Source organism: Patella vulgata, chromosome 9, assembly GCF_932274485.2.
Source record: "Patella vulgata chromosome 9, xgPatVulg1.2, whole genome shotgun sequence".
Classification (NCBI taxonomy): Eukaryota; Metazoa; Mollusca; class Gastropoda; family Patellidae; genus Patella; species Patella vulgata.
The window spans coordinates 11,242,820-11,254,147 of NC_065887.2; positions in this window are offsets into that span (position 1 = coordinate 11,242,820).

Genomic DNA, 11,328 nt, shown 5'->3' on the forward strand with positions numbered 1-11,328 from the left:
ATCATATCCCATTATATCGTGTACAGAGGATGTGGAATGGAGACACATTTGCAATACCCTATATCTTTAAAGTCGATCCGGGCTTTCACAAGCAGCCACTGGAGACTTAGAGTTTATGTTACATGATCTCTGGAACATGACTTGGCAACTAGTCGCGAGCTCAGTTATTTTGTACAACTTGAAGACGGTTGAGGGAGAAATCTGGAATGCCAGCCAGGAGTCCATTTCCATAGTCCAACGGACATATGACCAATGCATAGTATATTCAAATCCACTAAATATCACAGGCTAATGATGCCATCGAGAGTTGATTATGGTCTGGATAAGTTAATTAATGTCTAATTAACGAATGAAATACCCGCAATAGTCGGATTGCATAAAGTATGTTTAAGAAAACGAAATAAAAATACCAACACTAGATATTTTCCCGGCTTGGATTAAATCGCATTTAACCGATAAACCACCAGGTTTCTCCGCAAACGGTAAACGATGGCGTCCAATCTAATTAAAATACAGATCTATATTTCGTTTCGTTTTTTATACTTTCGATGGCCTACACTACATGTAGTAAAGGCAAGTAAAAACGAAATTTTGAACTATAAAAAACGAAACGAAATTGGATCTGTGTTTTAATCAGATTAGATGGCGGCGTAGGCCAACTATTTCGCTCGGACAACATAGATCGACGAAATTTCAATTTATCTTAACTTTGTAATTACTGAACGGAATTTTTGAACTGTTATTCCTATTCTAGATCCCCCTTTGCTTAAAATGACGCATCGGGACTTTAAATCAACTTTTGTCGGGTTCTCTGACTGAAAATTATGTGGAAATACAAAGGGTTAACAAAGAAAAAACATGAGGCTATATACTTTATTTACCCCAGCTGATAATGCCTACCACAAACTACCACAACCTATCACATTAAACAGAACAAAATTTTATGAGATATCAATCACTGGGATACAAACCTATTACAACCAACCAGTGATCTCAATCACAGGTATATAAACCTATTACAACCAACCAGTGATTGAGATCTAAACCTACCACAGCCAACCAGTGATTAAACGCCCATAAAATTTTTGATCTGTTTTTGATGTGTGTCTCAATCAGTCTGATTAAAATACAGATCTATATTTCGTTTCGTTTTTTTATACTGTCGATGACCTGCGCTACATGAAGATCTCACCACTTGTAGTGGAAGGTCGCGTCAGGGGTAATACGAGCGGCATTTCACCCTATGACGTCAGCCATTTGATTAACCAATCAGCGTTGATGTTTCTGGCGGGTTACCTACAATTCTATGCACCTCACGCAAAAACTCGCCGTAACAGACCGTTTCATATGCTAATCCCTCACATCATCCAGAACGCGGGTTATATAACAACTCTTCCAGATCCTGGTTTAGTAAAGACAAGTAAAAAGAAATTTTGAACTATAAAAAACGAACGAAATACGACCCGTGTTTTAATCAGATTGTTTCTCAATCGCTTAATGCCACTTAAAGATTACAACCCCAACCCCTTTGTAATTTTATAAATTACAATTCTTCAAATACTTTCTTGGGCCTTAAACACAGAATATAGCGAAATATTAATTCTTATTTTGCGTTTGCTGTATTGGAATTCGAATGTTATTTTATGGCTTCATTTCAGCTGTTACAATCGGAATCAATATTATAGACCTGGTGGATGTCATATACCATATATTATAATTTCGGATTTATCGACATAAAATGTTGGAATTAGTGAAACGCAAATCTCTATGACTCTATAAATATATGCCCTTGCTTACAAATACATAAAGAATTTGATTTTGGGTCAAAGAATAAATTTGTCAGTTTCATTTGGTTTGTTTTGGTGAATAAAAATCTATTTTATGAAGTTTGTAGTTTAAATCAGCACTGAGTTCCGTTGTTGATATAATAAATTAAATATGAAATTAAAATTAGTAAATATACTTTCAAAATTTTCGAAACAATTCAATGCTTTCTTTTAAAAGAGGTTTAGCTCAATTCAATGTTAAGCCGTCGTATATACTACGGACAGCCTGGGGGGGGGGGGGGGGTGTTAGTAAACCTGTGCGTGAGGCTTGTGGTCACTTGCGTGTGTTCGGAACCGTAGAAGATCGCAATCAAATTAAAATATAGATCTATATTTCGTTTCGTTTTTTATACTTTCGATGGCCTACACTACATGTAGTAAAGACAAGTAAAATCGAAATTTTGAACTATAAAAACGAAACGAAATTGGATCTGTGTTTTAATCAGATTGAGAAGATCGCAGACTGGCCGTAGAAACTTTTGGTTCTGCACAGTCAAAATTTTCGCACGGCTGTTCTGCGGGTTGTGAGCTAGGCTTTAGGCTACAATTTTAAAAACACGTGTTTACGGTTACCCGGTCGACCCTATTTGTTTCTTATTTCATGGGGGGTTAGTGGCCGACTAGTTAACGGGTGCGCGTTGTATCATAAGGTCTGTCATTGAGTCAAGTGGCGCGTGGTTTCTTTTTTCACAGATCCTATTTTCATAAACCTTACTCGGCAATCAAGCTAAAAATACTTAGAAATAGATAATACAAAATAAAGATTTTGTGACCGACTCTATTTTTCGGGCCATATTATAATAGCCGTAAACAATGGGCTTTTTTTCTTCTTGGCCGTACATGCACATGTATATTCTTGGTCCTTAGGTACCTTCATATCCATTATAAGTTGAAGGGATATTTCTAGCTTTCATAGTCTAGCGTTGCGGAATCCATAAATGTGAGGGACGGAGTTTTGATGGCCTGGTGTATATATAGATATTGGTGTATAGTTGTTGAAATATTTGGAGATATTTATTTATTGTGGAGCACACTCCCATAAGCAGTCTATGTGCTAGAGACCGAATTATGGACCATCTTGCATTGCAAATTGTTTTTTATTTATCCACGCCCTTCTCTGCATCCACTATAATGTCTTGGGTATATCGGGTAATCCTTCACGGAGAAGAAACTTTCTGCGAAAAAGTAAAATATATGATTGTATAACCAGTTTGGTTTGCGTTCTCCGCAGTAATGTTATATCAATACCGGTACACTCGGTATTGATTTCTCAGCATGAAAGCTCTATATCATATCGTATTTCGTATATTATATAAACTATATGTTTATCTATGTATGCAAGTAATCAATTCAATATAAGGAAAAATTGGGAAACAGCTTTCATAGTTATCAATATAGCGTCAACATACAATCTAACCAATCGTAAATTATACGTATACTTTTCAACCAATGCAATTGCTGTACGTATTAAAAAGAATTTTATGGGGAATAACAAATTTAGTCCGAAATTTATCAAAGCAATAGCTTTGAATAAACTTATTAAAATATCGTTTCAAGAATATCGCTTTCGGAAAGCGACTGCACTTAGCATCCATACAGATATTTTACATTATTTTAGATTAAAATTATTTAAAACGTCGTTCCAATTCGTTTCTCGTTTCTGAAATCTGACGTGGTTTCCCCTTGTCAGTGTTGCAGGACAGCTTTCTAGTCGTTCGGATGTGTATTTATTGGCGTGCACGTAAAAGATCCATTGGAATTCGATGTAAGAGTAGGCCATAGTGCCGCTGCCCGGGCCAAATTTCCAACATAGCACACTGTTTGGCGTATGTATGTCTTCATTAGTCCAGTCGGAGCAGACCAGTAGGACGTTAAACCCCATTTCATTTTTTTTTTTCATTTCGTTTCTAAAATAAATGAAAGTGAGGTGGCCGAGTGGTCTGATCATTGAGCCATGTTGCATGTACATGACAAGGAGTTGGGTCGTCTACCTATCTTCGTGGGTTTTCTCCAAGTTCTCCGGCACCTTTCATTACTAAAAGGACCATAATTAAAATAGAATTAAATATATTTTTATGTTAATCCTGAAATGACCTAGTTGTGTTGAATGAACGTTAATATCTCTCTCTCTCTCTCTCTCTCTCTCTCTGGATTATATTAAGACTTTTTATTTTAAATTCAGCTTCACGTTTATTGGGCACTAACAGGTTACCCAGACGATTTGGAAAGGAAATTCGGTTTCAAACTTAACGGGAAAATGCTCTTTTATTTCTTAAATAATCGGTTTTTGTCGAATGGACTTTATCATCCCACCCCACCCAGCCCCACCACCCTCTTTTTCTCTTCCGGAATGACCTAGTTTGTGTCGAGTGGACGTTAAACCCCACCCTCTCTCTCTCTCTCTCTCTCCCTCTCTCTCTCTCTTTCAAGTTTACCTAAACGATTTCACGAGAAAGTACTCTTGTATTTCTTGCATAATCAGTTTATGTCGGGTGGACGTTACCCCCCCCCCCTCTCTCTCTCGCTCTCTCTCTCTCTGAAAGATATGAGTCAGCTCTAAGCGCAACACGAAATTTTATTGACTATGATACAACAAAAGGGTTTGCATATTTCAATTCTGTCTCATATAATAACCAACAATAAAATCAGTTTAATAACCCTAGAAAAATAGATCCAAAAGAAATATGTGCTACTAGTTCAAGTTAAAATACTTTATTCACCAGATAATTATTTGTACTTTCTAGCTAGTGGCTACCTGCTTTAGGCATTCTCTAACATGCTGATCACATTCGTAATTTCAATGTGTTATAGTGGATATTATATCCCGACAATGGCGTTTCCGCCTACTCTTAATCGAACTTCAACTACCAAGGGTTTTTTTACGTGCACGGGACCCCGATGGTCCTACATCACTAACAAGAGGAACTTAACCAGTCTTTCCACTTTCGTATTATGTAGCTACAGACCAAAACTTAGACTAAGATCTCAAAACTATAATATCCTAACTCACTCACACCCATAATCATAGATTTGTTAATTGATCTGATACCGGTAACAGACAACTTATGTATATCCTTATCATATCCTCGATACCACTAACAAGCCTTCTACCAGCTGCATACGATCACTCAGACTTTCCACGAAGAGTGGCCAAGACCCTGGTTATTGGATCCTCTAACCTGGCAAAGATAGTATCCTTTGTCGGGGACTGGGAGATCTATAGCTATTCTGGATCCAAGATCTGCCACATCAAACAGATCCTACAGAAATACATGGGACCTGCACCCGAGGAAATGGTTATACACGTCGGACTTAACAACAGCGAAGAAGCTGGGTCTGCTCGCGGTGGCTAGAATAGTTTCCCAACAACCAAGCTCTTCACCACACAGATCCCCACTTATTCCCGATTCTGACTAGACAACCAGATCGTCTACCAAAACATCAACAGCTACAACAAATTGATCTCTACTGTATCTTCACCAAACGCCACCACACTGCCAAACTTCAAGGGCAAAGTATAGAATTGAAAGGAAACGACACCACCCACTGGAGCCCAGATACGGCAAGCGAGATCATCAACTGCTAGATGGGGAATTTAAACTAGAATCAGGGAAAAAGAATGAGAAGTCGCCTTTAGGACAAACAGTTGTCAATTTGAGCGACAGACTTCTCAGCCTCCTAGAACTTAGCAATAGCATACTTGACAAAGGCCTCAAGTTTATTCCAACTCTAACAATAACATCCATAGAACCCATTTTCAGGCAAACGATCGCTTTCAAAGAACTCTTTCATTGACTTATGATTTTAGAAATAAACCGGCAGAGGTAATAAAATATTCACAAAAAAAAACTACATGGAAAACACTGAGAAATTCATTATCACCAGCACTTCTTAACACTTTCGACCAAATGAACACAGAAATATCCCTTCAACCACAATCAAAAATATCAAATTTCAATCGGGCCTCAAAAAACAGCATTAAATATCACCCTACAATTGAAGGTTTGCAAACGGTTGCAATTACTTCCCGCGATAAGTTCCAGTCTGCTTCCTCACTATTCAGAGTGAAGATGTCGATCGATGACTACAGATATACTAGAAAAATGACTGGATACACGTTGGGGTGCATGTAGAAAATTAAATGGGGCTTAACGTTGCACTGTTCAGCTCCTACTAGTAATGTTGACTGCACTTATTTGTTTAAAAATAGCGTACAGAATTTAATTTGTAGCCTATATCAAATAAAGTTGACAGTAAGTGCACTCACTATCAGCTATCAAATAATTATTCACTTTGGACAAGTTTATTACTTTAGCAAATTCGCAGTTTTTATACCAAAGTAAAGAAATAAAATAAAATACTTTTATCAATATATATTTGATGTTTCTCGGATATTCGATATCGCCGTATAAATATATTTAAATTTAATGTAAGTAAATAAAGGTAAATGTTTATAATGTGACTGATCTTTCTTACGTAAGTCGGGGCCGCGGTAGCTGAGCAAGACTCTAGTTCCCCTGGCAAGGACAGTGTCTAATCGTTCGGATGTGATGTACACGTTGGAGTGCACGTAAAAGAACCCCTAAGAACTAAAATTCGAAATACCGCCACTGCCCGGGCAAGATGTCCCCCATTTGGGGAGAGGTTGAGTCTCCATATAAACACTGACCTAGGATGATGAAAATAATTTTTGTTCGCGTGATATTTACTGGTTTCATAAAAATACATACAATATATTAATTTTGTATACAAAGTTGTTTTCGTTTGATATATTGTTTGTTTTGGGTTAGGATGAGGACTGGTCTTATTTAGTCTAATTTATTGTGCACTAAGATGTCGTTCGGATTTTTATTTTTAGAATATGCAATTATAAGTTTCTGTGTAAAGATTTTTGGGCGATTTTCCTGGAGATCGGTATAGTGTTTCCTGATGGTTTTGGACGCACTTGCTGCTGTTTCGCTAAATGGGACTAAAAGAGGGGGGGGGGGCTGTTGTTTTCAAATTGTCAATCCAGTATTTTATCTTGTTAGCCAAAACGTTTCAAAGTCACTCTTAACCTTTTCTATTGGCGTGACAATGAGATCAGAAATGTCATGATTTGGTTGGGTAAAGTGAATTGAGATCAGTTTGTCTTTTTTGGTGATGTTTTGTTAAGGAACTGGTCGGATATGTTTAGGATTTTGCATGTTTAACATCTGGGATAGCCACAAGTTTTGGTTTTAACTGCTGATTGCATATTGCATTAGTTTGGTAAATACCATCGTACTTGCTGACTCAAAGTCAGCCTTCTGAGTAGATATCCTATGGAAACGGAGAATCGGAGATTGTGTGATGTCAAATTGATGTGTGATGTGTGATGTTTTGACTGAAATGACCTTTTGAACAGTAATTGGTGTGTATCGGTTTCTTTGAAAAATACTTTCCAATTGGCCAGTGTTATTGGCGTTGCTACTTTTAAAAACGATAGTGTCAAGAAATCTATGCTGTTATGACTTACATTTGCGGTTAACAGATGTATGATGATTGTTCAGAATGTTGAAAAACGTCCAAAATTCGTCTAGTGTGTACGTCCAGACGTTTTGCTGTTATGTATTCCTTGTCTTGCAATTCATGTAAAATGTTGTTTATTAAAAATACATTATGGGAGATTAGATAAAGAGCTGGTAGTACCCACTATAACTGTTATAAACTAGACAATGTAAAGGGAATTTGCTGAAAAATTCACTTAAATTGATCAACTATGAACCGAGAATTAAGCGATTGAAATTTCAGCCTATCCTCGATCATCATTACTAAAGTCGGTACGATAAAAAACATAATCTCAGTTATCTATTTCATGATTAAATCATGGATGAAAGCTGAGCAGCAAATCGGACCATAGTCCAATAAATATCACAGGCTAGCGTTGACATTGAGAGTTGTTTATTGTCTGGATACGTTAAATAATGTCTAATTAATAATTTAGATAATATTTCGGGTCTAAAGGAAGATCTGCAATAGGCAGATTTAGCTCTTGCATAATGTATGTTTAAGGTTGCAGTGTCCTTAAAGATGGGTTGATCTAATAGTGTAATGTTTAGGATTACTTAATTGATTTTCTGTCTCTGAGATATAGTCTGTGCGATTCAATATGAAACAACACGAGCCTTTGTCGCTTTTCTTAATTATTATGTTTTTGTCTTTTTTGAGGGTAGGATCGCCAGAAAGACCGCTCAAAAAATTTGGGCTGACAATCCATTTCATATCCAAGCCATTACATTACCTAGAGATTAAAAATTAAACAACCTGCGGTAGGCGGGTTGCAAACTTGATAATTAAACAAGCCATTGACTTCATAAAGGCTTACACGGTACATCCTTTCTATGTTCACTCCATTCTGATGGTTTACGCCTTAATGTCTATACATATAGCCTCCCACCATATACCCTGATTTGAAATCTCATAGGGTTCGGCTGTTATCAACGAATCCTATATTTTAATTTTTTTTTTAAATTTTTTTTGGGGGTATTTATAAGCGCAGGTTGCCCAACTGCCTACACTGTAAAAAATATCCATTTTTGATGTGGCCGAATTCCGTAGTTTAACACCTTTTTTCTGTTAATCGAAGGATTTTTTGGTAAAATTGTGTTAAAAGCATGAATTATTTCTTCAAATTACGTGTTTTATATATTTCTGTGGAATATTCAGTATTTAACAGGAACTTTCCGTGAAATTTAGGGATAAAATGTTTTATTCCCTTCTATAATGGACTTAATCCTGTTATTTTACGGAATATACGGTGGAATGACAAAGAAGTTCCGTGAAATTTAGGGATAAAATGTTTTATTCCGTTCTGTAATGGACTTTATTCTGTTATTTTATGGGATAAGCGGTACAACGATAAGTAATCGTATACATATATAATCATTTATAATAATGATCATGTTATAGTATTCATTTCAATGGATTAACCATAATATGAAGAATCATATTTTGTAACGTTTGGTATATTAATTGAAATGTATATCTAATTTCCATTATTTATAAGATCTATAAAGTGTATTGTTATTCATCATACGGAAATCAGATTGTAAGTATTTTCATAAATATGTAAAAATATGTTTTAATGCCTCGTGTGGTAATGTAATATCTGGTAATCAAGCAGGCTTAAATCCAGATAGTACAACCCGTTGGCCAGTGTAAGTCAGTTTGTCTCGATAGCAGAGTCTACCACTGAAAGCCTCCAACCACTGACGAGTGGCGGGTTGTGATACATTGCTCTCGATTCATATATTAGCGAAAAGAGGTTATGGTTAAAGAGTATCTGCGATATCACTTCGGTGGAAGCGGACGTTAGATAAAGCTATTTGACGCACGGGTATAAAGTCAATGGTTAATTCAATGAAATTTTTATCATCTTCATGCTCAGGAAAGAAAATTTACCAGGATTTTTTTTTCTGAATTTGAAAATGGAATTTATGTTAATGGAAGGAATTTCTGTAAATTACAGGAAAAACAAATACGGATAAAAGTTTCCTGGTAATTTTTGTTTCCGGAATTTTTTACGTTTTTTCACGGAAATTTTTGTTACAGTGTACCCTGCCTACCCACCCACCACGCCTCTGTAGACGAATAAAGGTAAAATCAGTTCACCTCCCAACCAATCTTTATTTCAAATGCGTGACTGAAGGCGCGTTTGATCACCGGGTCTGTCATTGAGACAAGTGGCGTGGTTTCGATTCCCCACTTTTACGTGACAATTAGGAGTAGGGTGGCCTGTCCAACCTCGTGGGTGTTCTCCGGGGTCTCCGGTTTTATCCAACTGCTAAAAACGCTAGCGAATTATTGAAATAAAATTGAACTATATGTTAATCCTGAAATGACCTTGATGGTGTCGAGAGGACGGTAAACCCCATCTCTCTCTCTCTCTCTCTCTCTCTCTCTTGAAACATTATGACATCATAATTTTGTAACCGAGTCAAGAATCGAGAAAATGTTGCCGTTAACCGCTTGCGCGTTAATGTCTATACATATTATGGCGGGATTTAAGGGCCAAAACTAAATGTATGTTGAAAGTGTTATTATACATCATAGAAAATACCTAATACCTGAGATGGAAAATACATATGTCGTTATACTTATAATGATGAATACATAATACCGTTAAAGTAAAAGTCAAATGTCAAATTACAAATGTTTTTTGGAAAAAATCCACTAATGTTGCAAAGAACACAACCTTTTCACATATACACTTCAACAAAGCAACTTTGCAAAATGACATTTGTCTTTTGTCTTTTAACGCATCTTGAGTTCTTGGGGTCAAAGGACATCGGGTTCACATGTAAAATTGTTAAAATGAATACTCCTAAGAAGGAAAGAACGGATATAGGCTGGACCTTCTTTTAGTATCTGGAGACTTGTCAGTCATGATGTTGATATTAGATAGGCTAACTATACAGTTCAAATATGTATAATCTAAACAAGGTGCCATCCATTATTGAGATTACCGTTAATCATTCTTACAAACGAAGTTTGTTGGACATTATATACCCCTATATATTTCAATTCGGTTTTAACTGTAGACTAACTAATGTTAATACACCTAGCCGTTTTAGTCATATATTATAAACTTCACACAAAATAGGCCTACATCTAGATTGAACACATTTAGAATAAATTTAATTTAATGTAAATATACTTTTTGATAAATACCAAATTGTGTCATGTGTGACTTGGGCTGATACAAGTTTAAATTAAATGTAGGCTATATAAAATTATTTTAACATTATGGATCTTTCCATCAGGGTCGGGCGTGCTGACTGTCAGAATGTATAGGCATTTATTATTCATGCGGCATCTTATTTTTTTTTTTTTAGAGCGGAGGGCCTGGCAAGAGGACAACTGTTTAGTCGTTTATGGGACGAAAAAACCGGGAACCCGTGTCTACATTGGCGTGTACGTAAAAATCCCTTGGTAGTTGGAATTCGATATAAGAGTAGGCCACAGTGTCGCTGCCCGGGCAAAATGCCCCTCATAGCACACTGTATGCCGTATGCCCGTCTTCATTAGGAGCAGAAAATTAGGACGTTAAATCCCATTTCATTTCACTTATTTTTTTTTGCTGTCATATTTTTGTTTAAATACCATTGTCATTGGACTGTGTAAAGTCAGTAAATTACAGTTTCCTGGAGGAGTTATGGTATTGGTGTTTCATATTTCGGATAACTTTCGTAAACTGCACTTGAGTAAATAAATAAATGAAATTAAATATAAAATCAGAATCAGATCTTTTCTCATTATTCACTGTAGTAGGCATAGGTAAGTATATGGGATGGGATATGAAACGTTTCCATCTCTTGTTATATTAAATTTTTGATTGCTGGCAGGCAGTAAAAACTTTAAAACATTGTTGAATGAACCATTTTAAAATCAATCATTGTAATTACTTTCTAAATTAAAGAACATTTCATTAAGTGGACTAATCGTTTTGTTTTCATGAAATGAGCTCCTAAATAACAATTTA